We start from the raw sequence: 15,187 nt of genomic DNA on the forward strand, positions 1-15,187 counted from the left end.
ATGCCAGAGAAGAACACCTAAGGAAGACAATGGCGATGAAATAAAAGACCCAGTTGAGGATAAACTTCCTGAGATGCAGTCTAAGCGCTGACGTCAGCGACGCCGCTCTAAATCACTCCATGGTAAAAATAGCGATACCGGCACAAGAGAGAATAGCACTCTGGACGATGCCATAGATAATGAAGACCCCACCAAGCCAAGTTTCGAATAGGCGGAACGGGAAGACGGGCAAGCCAGCTGATACGTCTCCAACGTATCTATAATTTTTGATTGTTCCATGCTATTATATTACCCCTTTTGGATGTTTATGGGCTTTATTTTATACATTTATATCATTTTGGGACTAACCTACTAACCAGAGGCCCAACCCATATTAGTGCTTTTTTGCCTATTTCAGTATTTTGAAGAAAAGGAATATCAAACGGAGTCCAAACGGAATGAAACCTTCGGGAGCGTGATTTTTGGAACGAATGTGATCCGGAGAGCTTGGAGTGCAAGTCAAGAAGCTTCCGAGGGCCCCACGAGATAGGGGGCCGCGCCCCCCCTGTAGGGCGCGCCCCCTGTCTCGTGGGCCCCTCGAGTGGCCACCGATGTACTTCTTCCTCCTATATATACCTACATACCCCAAAACATCCAGCGGCACCACGAAACACAATTTCTACCGCCGTAACCTTCTGTATCCGCGAGATCCCATCTTGGAGCCTTCGCTGACACTCTGCCGGAGGGGACCATGGAGGGCTTCTACATCAACATCCTTGCCCCTCCGATGAGTTGTGAGTAGTTTACCACAGACCTACGGGTCCATAGTTATTAGCTAGATGGCTTCTTCTCTCTTTTTGGATCTCAATACAATGTTCTCCCCCTCTCTTGTGGAGATCTATTCGATGTAAACCCTTTTTGCGGTGTGTTTGTCGAGATCCGATGAATTGTGGGTTTATGATCAAGTTTATCTATGAATAATATTTGAATCTTCTCTGAATTCTTTTATGTATGCTTGAGTTATCTTTGCAAGTCGCTTCGAATTATCAGTTTGGTTTGGCCTACTAGATTGGTTTTTCTTGCCATGTGAGAAGTGCTTAGCTTTGGGTTCAATCTTGCGGTGTCCTTACCCAGTGACAGAAAGGGTTGCAAGGCACGTATTGTATTGTTGCCATCGAGGGTAACAAGATGGGGTTTATATCATATTGCATGTGCTTATCCCTCTACATCATGTCATCTTGCTTAATGCGTTACTCTGTTCTTATGAACTTAATACTCTAGATGCAGGCAGGAGTCCGTCAATGTGTAGAGTAATAGTAGTAGATGCAGGCAGGAGTCGGTCTACTTGTTACGGACGTGATGCCTATATACATTATCATGCCTAGATAATCTCATAACTATGCGCTTTTCTATCAATTGCTCGACAGTAATTTGTTCACCCACCGTAATACTTATGCTATCTTGAGAGAAGCCTCTAGTGAAACCTATGGCCCCCGGGTCTATCTCTTATCATATTTGCTTTCAATCTACCTTTATTTGCATCTTTACTTTTTGCATCTATATCATAAAATACCAAAAATATATCTATCTTATCATACTATTTTTATTAGATCTCACTTTTGCAAGTGGCCGTGAAGGGATTGACAACCCCTTTATTGCGTTGGTTGCAAGTTCTCAGTTTGTTTGTGTAGGTGCGTGGGACTTTTGAGGAGCCTCCTACTGGATTGATACCTTGGTTCTCAAAACTGAGGGAAATACTTATGCTACACTTTGCTGCATCACCCTCTCCTCTTTGAGGAAAACCAACACAAGCTCAAGATGTAGCAAGAAGGATTTTTGGCGCCGTTGCCGGGGAGGTCTTCGCTCAAGTCAAGACATACCAAGTACCCATCACAAACCCATCTCCCTCGCATTTACATTATTTGCCATTTGCCTCTCGTTTTCCTCTCCCCCACTTCACCCTTGCCGTTTTATTCGCCCTCTCTTTCCCAATCTCCTCCTCTCTTTTCGCTTGCCATTTTTCTGTTTGCTTGTGTGTTAGATTACTTGTTGCCATGGCGCAAGATAATAGCAAATTGTGTGATTTCTCAAATACTAATAATAATGATTTCCTTAGTACTCCGATTACTCCTCTTAATGATGTTGAGTCTTGTGAAATCAATACTGCTTTGCTGAATCTTGTTATGAAAGATCAATTTGTCGGCCTTCCTAGTGAAGATGCCACCACTCATCTAAACAATTTTGTTGATTTGTGTGATATGCAAAAGAAGAAAGATACGGATAACGATATTGTCAAATTGAAGTTATTTCCGTTTTCACTTAGAGATCGTGCTAAAGTTTGGTTTTCGTCTTTGCCTAAAAATAGTATTGATTCTTGGAACAAGTGCAAAGATGCTTTTATCTCTAAGTATTTTCCTCCCGCTAAGATCATCACTCTTAGGAACGATATTATGAATTTTAAACAACTTGATCATGAGTATGTTTCCCAATCTTGGGAAAGAATGAAATTGATGCTTTGCAATTGCCCTACTCATGGTTTGAATTTATGTATGATCATACAAAATTTTTATGCCGGTTTGAACTTTGCTTCTAGAAATCTCTTAGATTCGGCCGCAGGAGGCACCTTTATGGAAATCACATTAGGAGATGCTACAAAACTTCTTGATAATATTATGGCTAATTATTCTCAATGGCACACCAAAAGATCTTCTAGTAAAAAAGTGCATGCTATAGAAGAAATCAATGTTTTGAGTGGAAAGATGGATGAACTTATGAAGACATTTGCTACTAAAAATACTCCACTTGATCCCAATGATATGCCTTTGTCTTCCTTGATTGAGAATAGTAATGAATCTATGGATGTGAATTTTGTTGGTAGGAATAGTTTTGGAAACAATGCTTATAGAGGAAATTTTAATGCTAGACCGTTCCCTAGTAACCCCTCTAATAATTATGGAAATTCCTACAATAATTACTATGGTAATTTTAATAAGATGCCCTCTGATTTTGAGAATAGGTGAAAGAATTTATGATTTCTCAAAAGAATTTTAATGCTTTGCTTGAAGAAAAATTGCTCAAAGTTGATGATTTGGCTAGGAACGTTGATAGACTTTCGCTTGATGTTAATTCTCTTAAACTTGGATCTTCTTCTCCTAAGCATGATATGAATGAGTCTCTCAAAGTAATGAGAATTTCCATTGACGAGTGCAAGGAAAGAACCGCTAGATTGTGTGCTAAAAAAGAAAGCTTTATAAAAGCGTGTTCTTCTAGTCTTCATGAAAACAATGATGAAGATCTTAAAAATATTGATACGTCTCTGATTAGATCTATGTTTTGCAATATGAATTTTGCTGATTATGGGAGTGATGATAAATCAACTTTGCCTAGAAGGCGTCCCAAAAATTCGGAATCTTTAGATCTTGATGCTAAATTTGGTAAAAGAGAGATTGGAGAATCCTCAACTTCTAATAATATTGAACCTACTATCTCGTATTTCAAGGAATTTGATTATGATAATTGTTCTTTAAAAGGTTGTATTTCCTTGTTGCATTCCATTGTTAATTCTCCTCATGCTTATAGTCAAAACAAAGCTTTTACCAAACATATTGTTGACGCCTTGATGCAATCTTATGATGAAAAACTTAATTTGGAAGTTTCTATACATAGAAACTTAATGATGAGTGGGAACCTAGTATAGATTAGAATTAAAGATTATGAGTGTTTTGCTTTGTGTGATTTGGGTGCTAGTGTTTCCACGATTCCGAAAACTTTATGTGATATTCTAGGTTTCCATGATCTTGATGATTGCTCTTTAAATTTGCACCTTGCGTATTACACCATTAAAAATCCTATGGGAAGGATCAATGATGTTCTTATTGTTGCAAATAGAAATTTGGTGCTCGTAGATTTTATCGTTCTTGATATAGATTGCAATCTTTCTTGCCCTATTATTCTTGGTAGACCTTTCCTTAGAACGATTGGTGCGATTATTGATATGAAGGAAGGGAACATTAGATTCCAATTTCCCTTAAAGAAAGGCATGGAGAACTTTCCAAGAAATAAATTCAAATTACCTTATGAATCTATCATGCGTGCTACTTATGAATTTAGTGCCAAAGATGGCACTAGTTAGATCTATCTTTGTTTTTATGCCTAGCTAGGGGCGTTAAATGATAGCGCTAGTTGGAAGGCAACCAAATTTTCTTTATGTTTTTTGTTTTTGATCCTGTTTAGTAATAAATCTTGCATCTACCTTCTGTTTAGATGTGTTTTTATCTTTTAATTAGTGTTTGTGCCAAGTAGAACCTATAGGATAACCTACGATGATAGTTGATTTGATTCTGCTGAAAAACAGAAACTTTGCGCGCACGAATATAATTTTGTTAAATCACAGGAACGTGTTTTTGCGTTGATTCTTTTTGCTGCTGTTCAATAAACAAATTTTCCAGGACTTCCTATTTTGGTATGATTTTTAGAGTTCCAGAAGTTTGCATTAGTTACAGATTTCTACACACTGTTCTGTTTTTGACAGATTCTGTTTTTCGTGTGTTGTTTGCTTATTTCAATGCATCTATGGCTAGTAAATTAGTTTATGAACCATAAAGAAGTTGGAATACAGTAGGTTTAACACCAAATTAAATAAAGAATGAGTTCATTGCAGTAACTTATGTGGTGGTTTTGTTTTCTTTCACTAACGGAGCTTATAAGATTTCCTGTTGAGTTTTGTGTTGTGAAGTTTTGAAGTTTTGCGTAAAGCTTTTATGGACTATGGAATAAGGAGTGGAAAGAGGCTAAGCTTGGTGATGCCCAAGGCACCCCAAGATATTCAATAATAGCCAAAAGCCTAAGCTTGGGGATGCCCCGGGAAGGCATCCCCTCTTTCGTCTTTGTTCATTGGTAACTTTACTTGGAGCTATATTTTTATTCGCTACATGATATGTGTTTTGCTTGGAGCATCGTGTATTATATTAGTCTTTGCTTTTTAGTTTACCACAATCATCCTTGATGTACAGACCTTTTGGGAGAATCCTATTTGATTAGAATTTGCTAGAATACTTTATGTGCTTCACTTATATCTTTTGAACTTGATAGTTTTTGCTCTAGTGCTTCACTTATATCTTTTAGAGAACGGTGGTGTCTTAATTTCGAAGAAATTTCTAGTCTCTCATGCCTCACTTATATCTTTTTGAGAGTCTTTTAGAACAGAATGGTATTTTCTATGGTCATAAAGTTGGTCCTAGAATGATGAGCATTCAAGTTGGGTATAATAAAAACTATCATAGAAAAAGAATTGGATGCTATGATCAACTTGATGCTTGATAATTGTTTTGAGATATAAAGGTAGTAATGTTAGGGTCATGCTAGTGGGTAATTATGAAATTGAGAAATACTTTTGTTGAAGTTGGCAAATCCCAAGCATGCACATATGGTTACATGAGGTGCTCTTTTGATTGTCTCCCTTATGAGTGGCAGTCGGGGACGAGCGATGGTCTTTTCCTACCAATCTATCCCTCTTGGGGCATGCGTAGTAGTAGTTTGCTTTGAGGGCTAAGTAGACTTTTGCAATAAGTATATGAGTTCTTTTTGACTAATGTGAGTCCATGGACATATGCACACTCATCCTTCCACTTTGCTAGCCTTTATTACTACCGCGCAACTTTCGCTGGTATCATAAACCCTTTATTTACCTTCCTCAAAACAGCCACCATACCTACCTATTATGGCATTTCCATAGCCATTCCGAGATATATTGCCATGCAACTTTCCACCGTTCCGTTTACTATGACACGTTCCATCATTGTCATATTGCTCTTTGCATGATCATGTAGTTGACATCGTATTTGTGGCAAGGCCACTTTCATAATTTTCATAGATGTCACTCTTGATTCATTGCATATCCCAGTACACCGCCGGAGGCATTCACATAGAGTCATATCTTGTTCTAGCCTTGAGTTGTAATTCTTGAGTTGTAAAGCCATAAAAGTGTGATGATCTTCATTATTAGAGCATTGTCCTAGTGAGGAAAGAATGATGAAGGCTATGATTCCCCCACAAGTCGGGATGAGACTTCGGACTTAACAAAAAGAAAAACAATGAGAAAAAAAGGAAGAAAGGCCAAAAAAAAAGAGAAAGGCCAAAGGAAACAAAAGAAAAAAAAGAAAATAAAAATATATATAAAATGAGAGAAAAAGAGAGAAGGGACAATGCTATTATCTCTTTTTCCACACTTGTGCTTCAAAGTAGCACCATGATCTTCATGATAGAGAGTCTCCTATGCTTTTTTTGAAAATGGAGACAGTAGGAAAGGCTCCTACTGCATATATATTAAAAGTAACCAAGAGCTATTACATGGTGGTAATTACAAAGGATGATAGTGGGGTCTAGAGCTAGGATCTAGACCAGGTACTAAGGAGGGTCCTGTGGTAGGTTTTGCAAGATGGAAGAGACCACATGTCTCTTATGAGCAGGCAATCTATATTGTATGTTATAAAATCAGTCTTGAACCGAGCCCACCAAGAGGTCACCGAGGGTGCAATATGCCTGAAATGGTTGTTGTTGCGCTCCTTCCATAGGCTCCAGAGAGTCTCCTATGTTGTCAATTTCATATACTAAGTGGGAATTTTTCAGTATAGAACTTGGCTTGTATATTCCAATGATGGGCTTCCTCAAAATGCCCTAGGTCTTCGTGAGCAAGCAAGTTGGATGCACACCCACTTAGTTTCTTTTGTTGAGTTTTCATACATTTATAGCTCTAGTGCATCCGTTGCATGGCAATCCCTACTCACTCACATTGATATCTATTAATGGGCATCTCCATATAGCCCGTTAGTACGCCTAGTTGATGTGAGATTATCTTCTCCCTCTTTTTGTCCTCACAACCACCACCATAGTGTTATGTCCATGGCTTACGCTCATGTATTGCGTAAGAGTTGAAAAAGCTGAAGCGCGTTAAAAAGTATGAAACAATTGCTCGGCTCGTCATAGGGGTTGTGCATGATGGGAGTATTTTGTGTAATGAAAATGAAGCATGGCCTAACTATATGATTTTGTAGGGATAAGCTTTCTTTGGCTATGTTATTTTGATAGGACATGATTATTTATTAGTATGCTTTGAAGCATTATTATTTTTATGTTTTATAAGCTTTTATTTTGAATCATTTGGATCTGAACATTCATGCCACAATAAAGAAAATTACATTGAGAATTATGCTAGGTAGCATTCCACATCAAAAATTTCTTTTTATCATTTACCTACTCGAGGACGAGCAGGAATTAAGCTTGGGGATGCTTGATACATCTCCAATGTATCTACAATTTTTGATTGTTCCATGCTATTATATTACCCCTTTTGGATGTTTATGGGCTTTATTTTATACATTTATATCATTTTTGGGACTAACCTACTAACCGGAGGCCCAGCCCATATTGCTGTTTTTTTGCCTATTTCAGTATTTCGAAGAAAAGGAATATCAAACGGAGTCCAAACAGAATGAAACCTTCGGGAGCGTGATTTTTGGAACGAACGTGATCCGGAGAGCTTGGAGTGCATGCCAAGAAGCTTCCGAGGGCCCCACGAGATAGGGCCCCCTGTAGGGCGCCCCCTGTCTCATGGGCCCCTTGAGCAGCCACCGACGTACTTGTTCCTCCTATATATACCTACGTACCCCGAAAACATCCAGGGGCACCACGAAAAACAATTTCCACCGCCGTAACCTTCTGTATCCGCGAGATCCCATCTTGGAGCCTTCGCCGACACTCTGCCGGAGGGGGAATCGACCACGTAGGGCTTCTACATCAACATCCTTGCCCTCCGATGAGTTGTGAGTAGTTTACCACAGACCTACGGGTCCATAGTTATTAGCTAGATGGCTTCTTCTCTCTTTTTGGATCTCAATACAATGTTCTCCCCCTCTCTTGTGGAGATCTATTCGATGTAAACTCTTTTTGCGGTGTGTTTGTTGAGATCCGATGAATTGTGGGTTTATGATCAAGTTTATCTATGAATAATATTTGAATCTTCTCTGAATTATTTTATGTATGATTGAGTTATCTTTGCAAGTCTCTTCGAATTATCAGTTTGGTTTGGCCTACTAGATTGGTTTTTCTTGCCATGGGAGAAGTGCTTAGCTTTGGGTTCAATCTTGTAGTGTCCTTACCCAGTGACAGAAAGGGTTGCAAGGCACGTATTGTATTGTTGCCATCGAGGATAACAAGATGGGGTTTATATCATATTGCATGTGTTTATCCCTCTACATCATGTCATCTTGCATAATGCGTTACTCTGTTCTTATGAACTTAATACTCTAGATGCAGGCAGGAGTCGGTCAATGTGTGGAGTAATAGTAGTAGATTCAGGCAGGAGTCAGTCTACTTGTTACGGACGTGATGCCTATATACATTATCATGCCTAGATAATCTCATAACTATGCGCTTTTCTATCAATTGCTCGACAGTAATTTGTTCACCCACCGTAATACTTATGCTATCTTGAGAGAAGCCTCTAGTGAAACCTATGGCCCCCGGGTCTATCTCTTATCATATTTGCTTTCAATCTAACTTTATTTGCATCTTTACTTTTTGCATCTATATCATAAAATACCAAAAATATATCTATCTTATCATACTATCTTTATTAGATCTCACTTTCTCAAGTGGCCGTGAAGGGATTGACAACCCCTTTATTGCGTTGGTTGCGAGTTCTCAGTTTGTTTGTGTAGGTGCGTGGGACTTTTGAGGAGCCTCCTACTGGATTGATACCTTGGTTCTCAAAACCGAGGGAAATACTTACGCTACACTTTGATGCATCACCCTCTCCTCTTCGAGGAAAACCAATGCAAGCTCAAGAAGTAGCACTAGCCCTGATGAACAGGCCATGAACGACGACTCGGAGGATAGCAATTACATGCCCCTCTCCGAGGACGAGGTGAGCCTCGGCGACGAAGAATTTATCGTGCCTGAGGATCCCATTGAGCAGGAGCGTTTTAAGCGCCGCCTTGTATCCACGGCAAAGAGACTGAGGAAGAGGCAACAGCAGCTTCAGGCTGATCAAGGTCTACTCACTGATAGATGGACTAAGATCCTAGCAGCCAAGGAATACGGACTCGAACGCCCAACAAAAAGTTACCCAAAGCGCAAATTGCTACCTCAATTAGATGACGAGGCGCAGGAGCCAGTACTACCAGCGCTTAATGGGGCTGACCGACCACCGCGTGGCTGAGATAAAATGGCAATTCAGTTTGAACACCAGCCGGCACCGCATCGACGAACAAATAGAAACACAACAGCTCGGGGATACACACACGACCTACGATACGACTTGGAGAATAGAGCAGGCCATACCAGATCGATCTATGGATCGCAGGGGCACGCCCTAATGCACGACGGTGGCCACCATGCCGAATATAACAAATACACACCTGTCCGGGACGAATACCGCAGACCGACTCCATCCGAGTTGCGACGCGACGTAGCCCGACATAGAGGCGCTACACATCCCCTATGCTTCACTGATAAAGTAATGGAACATGAATTCCCAGAACGGTTCAAACCTGTAAAGATTGAATCATATGATGGAACAACAGATCCCGCGGTATGTATCAAGGACTTCCTTCTCCATATACATATGGCCCGTGGCGATGACCTCCATGCCATCAAGTATCTCCCGCTAAAACTCAAGGGACCAGCTAGGCACTGGTTGAACAGTCTGCCCGTAAATTCTATTGGCAGTTGGGAGAACCTGGAAGATGCATTCTTTGACAACTTCGAGGGCACTTGTGTCCGCCCTCCAGATGCCGATGACTTAATCATATAATCCAACAGCTCGGAGAGTCAGCCAGGAAATTCTGGACTCGGTTCTTAACTAAAAAGAACCAAATCGTCGACTGTCCGGACGCCGAAGCCCTAGCGGCCTTTAAGCATAACATCTATGATGAGTGGCTCGCCCGACACCTTGGCCAAGTCCATGGCAGCCCTGACGATGCTCATGACTCACTTTCGCGCAAGCGAGGATAGCTGGCTAGCTCGTAGCAATAGCTCCTCAAGTAAACCTGGCACTTCTGAAGCCAGAGATAGCAACGGCAAGCCCCGACGCAAAAGACACAAGCGTCGAAATAATGGCGATAACGCCGAAGACACGGTCGTCAATGCCGTATTCAATGGCTCCAAGTCCGGTTAGCGAAAAAAGCCATTTAAAAGAAGCAATCCAGGCCCGTCCAGTCTGGACCGCATACTCGATCGTCCATGTCAAATCCACGGCACCCCCGATAAATCTGCCAATCATACCAACAGAGAATGTTGGGTCTTCAAACAAGATGGCAAGTTAAATGCTGAAAACAAGGAAAAGGGACCGCAAAGACGATGACGAGGAACCCCAGCCACCGAACACACGGGGACAGAAGAAGTTTCCTCTCCAAGTTAAAACAGTGAATATGATATACACTACCTGTATCCCCAAAAGGGAACGGAAGCGCGCACTAAGGGACGTCTACGCGATGGAGCCAGTCGCCCCAAAATAGAACCCCTGGTCCTCCTGTTCGATCACTTTTGATCGAAGGGATCACCCGACTAGTATCCGTCATGGCGGTTCAGCCGCACTGGTGCTAGACACTATCATTGACGGATTCCACCTCACAGGCGTCCTCATGGATGGTGGTAGCAGCCTGAACCTGCTCTATCAGGATACAGTGCGCAAAATGGGTATTGATCCCTCAAGGATCAAGCCCACAAAAACCACCTTTAAAGGTGTCATACTAGGTGTAGAGGCCTGCTGTACGGGCTCAATCACACTGGAAGTGGTCTTCGGATCCCCGAATAATTTCAGAAGCGAAGAATTACTCTTCGATATCGTCCCCTTCTGCAGTGGTTATCACGCACTACTCGGACGAACCGCATTTGCTCGTTTCAATGCGGTCCCGCACTATGCCTACCTTAAACTCACGATGCTCGGACCTCGCGGTATTATAACAGTCAACGGAAATATGGAGAGCTCCCTCCATACTGAGGAGCACACTGCGGCCCTTGCAGCAGAGTTTCATAATAGCCTTTTTAGGCAAAACCTCAATTTGACAATAAAGCCCCCGGACACCGTCAAGCGAGTCCGAGCTACTCTGCAACAAAACCGTCCGGCTCGTCCAGAGCTCAGCTAGCAATTCGGCCTTCGTCCCAGCCCCAATAAAGCAGTGAAATTTGTGTCGTGCATACACAACTATGCACTCAAAATACTATGGGCGTGGACGGAGGCACAGCTAGACCTCGGTCCACAATGCGGCTCAACCGCTCCTGGATCCCTATACCTTCACCTTTCCTTTTTATTTCAGGTTTCTTCACCTCACAAGGCTTTTTCTGATAAACCTAATCACCGGACCCATCGTGGGACGAATACACCAAGAAAGCTAGGGGCTCGGACGTACAAGGGAATACCCAGGTGGTCTTTGCTAACGATCATCATACCTGTTTTAAATACCTGCACGCAGCTTGCTCTTGGTCGTGGCATGTTAAATAGCCTTATTTGCTTATTGCACTACTTTGTACAAATACGCCTTACGTATCAATCAACTTACAATGAAAAATAATCTGCAGCGTCTGCTCATTGCTTACAATTTTTCCTTGTCTATTTATTTTTTGCACCCGTACATTCTGGTACGCCTTATTTCGCCAGGGGCTTCATTGTACCCCATAACACGGCAAGAAAGTCTGAACACTTTTACAGTATAGTTTGGCACCCCAAACTTATAGCAATATATGCATCGGCTCCGAATCATGTCTTTGGTCAATAGTTGGGTTGCCCGGCTCTTGTGCTTACTACCTTACGTTCCACTATATCGGCTAGGGTAGTAAAGGGAGAACTACTACGATTGTGTTCCGGTTCTTCCGGACACGCACCTCAGTAGAGAAAGCCGAAAACTGATTGTCATGATGCGGCGAGCGCTGGTCAGCTATTCGAGAGGTCTTCAAATCACTAGAGATTTTTTCCGCTTTATGCAAGGAATCGGTTTTTGTCCGATTAGGCCTTCCGGATACCAGGAGCTATGCCAAAATTTAAAATTATAGAACTCCTATGGCTAAGTGAGGGTGATAAAGCTGTATAGTCCGATTGTCTTGTTCATTGCGCTAAACACCTCCTTAAAGGACCAAAAATTTGGATAAAGAGTGTTTAGATTTATCCCGAACACCCGTGTACTAGCTACGTGGGGGCAGAAGCTGACGACTGGCCAACTTTCAGATTTAATAAATGGCTGCACAAGAGGTAAAATTTTAAATAACAAGCATTATATTACGTAAAGACCTCGTTCCATATTACAGGACAGGATAAAATAATGCTTTCATGGGAAAATGATATCCTTGGCACATTGCTCCGCCACAAGGCGGGATCCCTCCATGACACTGTCATAGTACTTCTCGGGCTTGCGATGCTCCTTGCCCTTGGGCGGACCCTCGGTCATCAACTTTGTGGCATCCATTTTCGCCCAATGCGTCTTGGCGCGGGCGAAAGCCATCCGCGCACCTTCAATGCAGACCGACTGCTTGACGGCATCAAGCCGAGGGCAGGCACTGAGCAGCCGCTTCACGAGTCTGAAGTAGCTACTGGGCATGGGCTCGGCAGGCCATAGCCGGACTATTAGGTCCTTCATGGCCAGTTCGTCCGCCTTGTGCAGCTCGACCAACTGCTTTAGGTGGTCGCTAAGGGGCGCCGAATGTTCTGATCCAAGATATTGAGAGCAGAACAGCTTCTCTGTAGAGCTCCCTTCTTTGGCTCGAATGAACTCTACAGCATCTGATATGCTGCGCGGCAGATCCGCAAACACTCCTGGAAAACTCCAAATTTGGGTAAGTAAAAGGAATGCTTCCTTCACACACTTGCTTTGCATAATAAAAGCCTTACCCGCCGCGATCTTATGGGCCGCCTGGATTTCCTGGAGGGTGCTCTGGGCTTCGGCTCGGGCATCTTGCACGCTCTGGCGGGCCTTGGCAAGTTCGGACTCTTGAATCTTCGAATTACTCTCCAAGGACTTGTACTTTTTGACGGCGTCCTGGAGCTCTTGCTGGACCTTGCTGACCCGGGCCTCCTGCTTCTCGCGCGCGGCGCGTTCCTTAGCCGCTTTGTCCTTGGCCTGGGCCAACGCCTTCTTGAGGGCCGCTACTTCGATCGTGGCCCGTAATAAAGTTCATGACACTTCAGTCAGTACGAACTTTTCACCCATCCTAAATATAAAGCACCAGTTAGTGTATACCTTGGCTATCCTCCAGTTGCTTCTTCATGGGGCCGAGTTCTTCCTCGGCCCGCTCTAGATTCCACGTCAAGCCAGAGACCTCCGCAGTATGAGCGGCTGCGGCTAGCAGCGACGCCTGCTTATTCACATAGACATGTTGTCGGTGTCAAAACCGGCGGATCTCGGGTAGGGGGTCCCGAACTGTGCGTCTAGGCGGATGGTAACAGGAGACAAGGGAGACGATGTTTTACCCAGGTTCGGGCCCTCTTGATGGAGGTAAAACCCTACGTCCTGCTTGATTAATATTGATGATGTGTGTTACAAGAGTAGATCTACCACGGGATCAAGGAGGCTAAACCCTAGAAGCTAGCCTATGGTATGATTGTTGTTCGTCCTACGGACTAAAGCCATCTGGTTTATATAGACACCGGAGAGGGCTACGGTTACACAGAGTCGGCTACAATGGTAGGAGATCTACATATCCGTATCGCCAAGCTTGCCTTCCACGCCAAGGAAAGTCCCATCCGGACACGGGACGGAGTCTTCAATCTGGTATCTTCATGGTCTAGGAGTCCGGCCAATGATGATAGTTCGGCTATCCGGACACCCCCTAGTCTAGGACTCCCTCAGTAGCCCCTGAACCAGGCTTCAATGACGACGAGTCCGGCGCGCATATTATCTTCGGCATTGCAAGGTGGGTTCCTCCTCCGAATAATTTATAGAAGATTGTGAACACTAGGATAGTGTCCGGCTCTGCAAAATAAATTCCATGTACCACCGTAGAGAGAATAATATTACACAAGTTCAATCTGCTGACGTATTTTGTGGTGTGATGTCACACCACTACCAAGCCTTTATTAGAATTGTTTTTATCGTACCACCTCAGCGCGTTTAGCGAAGCGGTTTCCTTGGCACGTCTTGTCGAAGCGGAGATCGTGTTCCCCTTATTCTGGGATTCCCATTAATACGGACGTGGGTAACCCAACCGCACCCATTGCCGCGCCTCCTCCATCGAAGGTGGGTTCCAAACGGTCACGGGGACGGCTCTTGGTATTCTCCCTCTTTATAATGAGACCAAGGCCCGTTCTTTTTCTTCAATCCTCAATCGAATCCGCCTCTCGCCCCAAGTTCCAACACCCAGGGCTCCAGATTCGGGTACTTTCGACCTTCGACAATGTCCGGCTCTGACCTACGAGGCCGGTGGATGCCCTCTTCCGTCACGGAAGAGGACGTGCTAAAGCTGAGAGACGCCAGGTACTTGACCTACGAGATTTCGCATAGGTTGCCTGCCCGAGGGCAAGTTATTCCTACTCCCGAGCCCGATGAGAGCATCTTGTTCGTGTCTCACCTCCGTCAGGGTTTAGGCTTCCTGATGGATCCCTTCATGAGGGGGCTCATGTTTTACTATGGGCTGGAATTCCATGACTTGGCTCTGGAGTCCATCCTCCACATCTCATCATTCATTGTCGTCTGCGAAGCCTTCCTCCGCACTACCCCTCACTTCGGCTTGTGGCTCAAAACCTTCAACGTGGAGCCGAAGATGATTGAGGGGCGTCAGGCAAAGTGCGGCGGGGCAGTTATAAGCAAGAGGGCCGATGCTCCATGGCCCGAGGGCTCTTTTCAGGAGGATCTCGGCTTGTGGCAACAAGAGTGGTTCTATATCACCGCTCCCAGGGGCAGCAGGCAGAGGCCGCCGCCCGTCTTCCGCTCGGGCCCTCCACAATGACTGATGTCATGGGTCAACAAGGGGCTTAACTGGGGGCCGTCCAAAGACGTACCCCTGTTGCAGGACCGGATTCGAGGCATCCAAGAAAGGGAGATTAATCTGGTCGTAGTGGCACAGGTTATGCTGATTCGGCGCCTTCTGCCCTGCAAGCATCGCCCCCTCCGCCTGTGGGAATTTAATCCGGAGGGGCCACGAGCTCTCCAACACTTCATGGGTTTGACACCTGCGGAGATGTACAAACTGTTCTTCGGATCGCAGGAGATGCGTCCGGACT

The sequence above is a fragment of the Triticum aestivum genome, chromosome 7B (genome assembly GCF_018294505.1).
Source record: "Triticum aestivum cultivar Chinese Spring chromosome 7B, IWGSC CS RefSeq v2.1, whole genome shotgun sequence".
Classification (NCBI taxonomy): Eukaryota; Viridiplantae; Streptophyta; class Magnoliopsida; order Poales; family Poaceae; genus Triticum; species Triticum aestivum.